This window comes from Echinococcus granulosus (assembly GCF_000524195.1).
Source record: "Echinococcus granulosus chromosome Unknown EG_S00060, whole genome shotgun sequence".
Classification (NCBI taxonomy): Eukaryota; Metazoa; Platyhelminthes; class Cestoda; order Cyclophyllidea; family Taeniidae; genus Echinococcus; species Echinococcus granulosus.
This window is the reverse complement of record NW_020170440.1, coordinates 32,748-38,789: the sequence shown is the minus strand read 5'-3', so window position 1 is coordinate 38,789 and position 6,042 is coordinate 32,748.

The following is a 6,042-nucleotide window of genomic DNA, read 5'->3' as shown; positions in this document are numbered from 1 at the left end:
ATATTTGACGGGGACAATTTGCGAATTGTAGTTTGGATTCATCAAATCTCCAGTGTGACTTGTCTTAAAACCTAGGTGAGTTTGACAGAGTGATCGAAATGAGTGTCAATGCCGCTAAATGAAGTAGACAGCAAACATTACCGCTTGAGGTAAGTACGATGTCTACTGGCTTGGATCTAATATAATCTGCAGAACTAAACTTTCCGTCAGGAGGGTAACACACTTGATGTCTTCTTCATTTTCTTTAAACCGCAATGTTCTGCAGTGCCGCATGGCAAATGACACTCCATGCAACGCACACTTAGAAGTGTGTGCCGCTGCCATTTCAAGGATACTGCTGTAGGAGGGATTGGTCTGTCTTTTGACACATAAAATGATAATTGCCAGGGACAGAGCAGAGACCCATTTAAATCAACACAAAGTCCCTACACACTCTAAGTCGTGCATTGTAAGACTTAAAAACCTATCCGGAATTGTCTTGGGTAACTGCCGTGTTGGGTTAGGTTAATGTAACATTCAGTGAAAGGACTGTAATGGTGCATAAACATAATCCACTTATCTAGCAGGTTAATCAGTTTTTCCTTGCACTTCGCCAGCGGAATACGAGACAGCATTGAATAACTTCAAGAGCAATAGCGTGAAGACGATAACACCAGTTTAACTTCTACATTTTTTTTTCTCAGTGTCTCCTTTTAGCTACTAAAATATTTCTTACTTGTGTCATAAATTGCGCATGATCAGCAGAACACCTCGACCTCAGAAGTACTGAAGAGGTGAAGCAGGCGTACCCACAGTGGTATTCATTGAACCGCGACAATCACCATTACTGTGATACAACCGTAACCGCTGCATGATGGCTTTGGACCTTTCTTCTTTAATGCGCTTAATTTTGAACTCATCTGATACACATTCATTTCAAAGCCAGTTGTGCTCGAGTTGAAGAGGGTCACTACCGTCTCATTAATTCCACATTGACGCGACGACAATGAGTTCTACAAACGAAACACCTTATTAATTAGAAGCCGAACAGCCTCTGATAGGCCCCAATATTTCGAATGAGAAGAATGAATGATGGCAACTGTGTCTTCACAACTCATCTTCCACGAACCAGACAGCGTGGCATTGCTCTACTTTACGTCAAATCTAGCATGTGATAACACTATGTTCTTGCACAAAATCATCCAGGCATCTCAGTGAACTGGCAAGAAATTAAAAAGATTTTATGCAATCTCCATTCATCGAGGGATCGCCTCCTTATTTTCCTGCCCTTCTGTTTGCAATTAAGTACAAAGACACTTTACTGCAACCTTAAAATACACTAATAATTGCAATGTCGTACAATCGTGGAATACTTAAGCACTGATTATACAAATTGCCTACCGCAACTACTGTAATTTGATTGTAAAAAGCCGACATTAGCTCAGCCCTTCTTAATGAGATGGGTACATTTAAGCGACCAAATCCTGTGATCTAGTTTTTCAGCCAAGAAAGAATGCGGGTGCATTATTTACACATACAGTAGTGTTGCAGACGGTAGCAATGGTCTATTTGTTTTCCAACCTAAAACATTGGGTAGTTTATCCTGTCAGCTTTCAATAGTGGGGAAGTGCTCCATCGAAGTGTCAAATTTTGACCAACATAACGGTAGGTGTAGTCTGGCATACGTTTAACTTACATAAGTATGCGTGCAGAACTGCCTCGTGCCACGTGTATTCACGGTTCCGAATTTGAGCTTCTGATCTTCACACTTTCACAGATATCGAGATGAAGAGGGTTTTTCAGCAAGAGGAACAGCCTTTGGGAAATGTCTCACCTTCACGCTCTACTTTATTTCATTCACTGCAAAATTATGATTGGAATAATTTGTTGACTGCAATTGGTTTGGAGACCAATCCCCTTAAAATGGCACTTATAACCTAGTTTTGTGGCTTCAATAATAACATTTCCTACCGGTGAAGCCGATGACATGCTTCTTTCCTTCTTTAGCTAGTCTATTTTAACTGGTACGCAGTCCTTACAAATTCTTGCTATAACCCTTTGTTGATTTCAGAACCATGGGATTGTTGTAGGACATCAGGTCGGTATGTGCCACCACCACGTTATTAGTAAATGGCATCTTGTCTTTGGCTTATCTAGAATGCTATAATCGATTATGGTATCCACTGTCTGTCCTAATGGCAATATAAACACCCAGAAGTCCATGCTACTTACGTGAATAAAGTAGGCCATCTACGCCAACTTGAATAACTACTTTAGTGCATGCAATTTGAAGTTAATACCACGGGCATGTCATGGTGATCAGCAGCTACTCCTTTGAAGCTAGACACGTTCTCCCACCAATCCCTTATGTGGTGCAAAAAAATAAATGCGAGAGTCGATTTTGACATTAGGAATTCCACCTTTCCATTCATTTCAAACTTCCATCTGTGGAGAAGCATGTGAGCAATCGCCTAGTTATAACTGAGCCATTGTTCTGGTTATTTCAACTGATGTAGTAAATATTCTAATGCAGCTTAACGATGTTATCCCATAATCCCAGTATTATTCGTTGTAAAGGTGGAAAACGACAAAATGTACTGACGAAATGGGAGGAAATAAAGACATTACACTTGAGAGTGGTACGAAAAAATATGTAAGAACAAGTAAGTAATAAAGTTGGTAGATGAGTAGATCGGAGTACATAATTTGGAATGCATGGACTAAAGACTAAATAATAGGAATGAATTGGCATGCCATTACAAGACCTTTGTTCTATCTTATACTCTGTAACATTTTCCCATCATTTAGTCGTTTGGTCTGCATTGTAATTTGATATTTTATGTTTTAGGTGATCGTACGTTTTTGGCGGTTTCGTATTTAGGCATTGTTTGATCTTTAGCTTTTATGTGTTTGGCTATTAGAACATTCTAATCTTACTTAATGAGTAAAGAGGCAATATTGTACATGCGAAGAATCCTCAACATCACTTAGGGGTAAATATTGTGAGGAGGTAAAGGAAGGCGTGCTTTCATTAAATTTTATGCTAAATTCGGTAAATGAGAGCGAAAACCATCTATTCTGTGTTTTTGATGACATGTTGGAGGAAAGTTAGTGAAATGGTTATTAAAGGCTTGTGTAAATGACTGATGGACAAGTTGGCAATATATTCTTCTTTGTAAAAAGCAAAAATTATTTTTTTTTAAATATGCATTGCAACATCAGAAAACTCGTAACTCATGCCTTATCTCATTCCTCAAATTCCATTAATGTATCCATGTATACAAGCAAATACGGTAACTTCGTGTCATCATGATACCGGCTTGGTCACTGAGTGTGCCAGGGTAAGTAAATGCCATCACTGAATTCCTCTATTCATTTCACCGAAATGCAATCGCTATTTATCAGTATTATTGCTCAATGCACACCGTTTGGCTATTCGGCACACTCATGAAAAGTTATAGAATGCTAAATAACAGTTTCGGACAACAATAGGTAACGTACAAACGATGATTAGTAGAAGCTGTGATAGTTGAGTAACCGTCAGTCATCAATTGAGACAACACTATAGCGGTTTAGCACGGCGCAATCTTATGCCATCCTCAAGATGACGTAAGGAGAAAGGGAGTAAAGATGAAAAGTATGCGTCAGTAGACAGTCCCTAGCTGTTGAGTTCCATGCTCCTGTTTCTCCCTTCTGTTCCGTCCTTCCTTTATACTGACTACAATGCCCCCGCGCTTTCGCCAACTAATACATACTGATCATGAGTAACAGCAAAATTTTAAACCACTCAGAGATGTACGCATCATCTTATTAGCTAGATCTACTAAGACCAAAGAAGTTGTAACTCAAAAGTAGCCCACATTTGCATGGTGGTAGACAAGTTGTGGCGGTGATGTTGCTAACGTCTGTTTGCATCCATTTTAATGAGAAAGCTTGTAACAGACTGATCCACAAGCAGTTGAATATGCAATCAAATTGTGAAATGTTTTGCCATGAGATGTGAAAAAGCTCGAGATGATTTAAAAGGTGATAAGAACTGACATGAGTACAAATTAGTTCGAAACTGGTGGGTATTACAGTAGTTGCAGCTGCGCCAGTAGCAAATGCTTTCAGTGGCGACGTCGGCTTGATCTCGTCTGAATTACGATGGGTAAATTGCTACACAAAATATGTGCAAACTGTGACACAAGTACCAAATAATGTACTCAAGCTTTACTAACAAAAGAAGAACACAAATATGTCAGGTTTTGGGTTAATTTTAACAAACTTATATTTGCTAGTAGAGGCTATTAAACTACTTTGTTTTTCATTCCTGTGTTTTTTGGGCTTTTTGAATCACTTAAGTTGACACTCGCAAAAGATGTAGCGAGAAACCCTATCCTGCTTATTCCTTGATCTCAATCCGGCCGATACTGGTAAATTTACCGAAATCAGTGTGTAAAGGTTAAAATATCCCATCTAGTCAGTTGTACGGCATGTGTGGTCACTGTGACGTATCCACGTGTGTGATTTGTGGAATCTTTGGTAGGTGTAATTCAGGTGAAGGATAATCACACTATGTGCATCGGTATGCGATGGCAATGGTAAGGCGCAAACCCTTAATTGGCGTTCCACCTGATCAGCGTCCAAAGTATCCACAAGTGATGTCGGATTAAGAATTAAATGATGTGGTTGTGATTTCGTCGCAGTTTGATAAATTCAACGTGGATGAGAAAACATAGCATTTCTATTATGCGCGTAACAACTTGCCTCCAAATTAGGTGGATCTTGGAACGAGTAGCCAGTGTTATTTCAAACATCTTTGAGAAGAAAATTCATCCGGCTCACCCATTTTTGACTTACATCATCCCCTCTACTTTACACAAAGCAAGAATTTAAAAGGACATTTTTGCATAATTTTTTCCCCAAAACTACAAGAGCTGCTAGGTAGCAACTTACTCACTCTCACCATCATCATCGCTTACTAACGAGTTGCCATTTTATTGCTGTACATGGTGTGAAATCTCAGTCGTTCCTGTGGATATCGGGAAACGAGACCAGGATAGAAGAATGAACATAGGGAAGGCTTGAATTTTTATAGATCTTCCAAGAAACACAGGACTTGTGTAGAAAAAAAAAGGTTAGGAAAAAAGTAGCGCAAAATGCCTTGACTAAGGCTAGCTAGACAGAGAAGTGGAAGAGAATAGCATAGTAGAAATAGGGGGGAAAAATGTGCTATGATTAAGCATCCAATCAGGATGCCATAAACGTGCAGGAATTAAGCACTCTGTGGCCTTGCTAATCAACCAGAATTCGCCTCAGCGCATGTAGAAAATTCCACCTTAAATGCTGTGTTGTTGCCATTGTGAGCAACTTTGCATAGGATTTTAGTCGGTCTCCAAGTTAATCCATGTCACTTCACCCACAGCCCCTTCCACCTATTCCAGGGTTCCTTGTCCAATTCCACAGCCGCAAATCACTAAGGTTCCTGTGAAAATTTTTAGATAAAAAGGATTTGCTTGTGTACCAGCAAGAATGCTTTTCCAGCCACTTGTACAAGGGCTCACAACGTTTTGAGATAGCAACCAATCGCACTGCTTCAACATCAATCCTCAATTGGTAGCTGTCTTATTCCACATGTATGTAGAGGATACAAGGCAAAAATGTCACACATTTACACTACGTTATTGGACTTCCTTGCAAGCAGACACACCAACGGCTGAGATTGGCACTACATCCATGGGCTTATTACACTCCGCAGGTCACCAAATGCCATGAGCTGTGGTTAAACCTACCCACTTACTGTTGTTTCCCCCTCTAGACTATTTGTGGAATGGCAGAAAGAGGTTAACAGAAAGGGCGGTAACTTACGGAGCTTACTGTTATGCGATCCGTATTCTGTCGGTGACATTTGTTTGACATGTTTCATGCGCACCCAAGTTGGCGACTTCTGTCGTAAACGTTTTTCCGTACTACGATAACTAAAATATGGATTTTTCTTTTAGCAAAGTTGTAAATTTTACTAAAAAATTGGACTGCAAAGCGTTTGTTATGTGGATCAGGGTTGTGGACCAAGTTGTCATT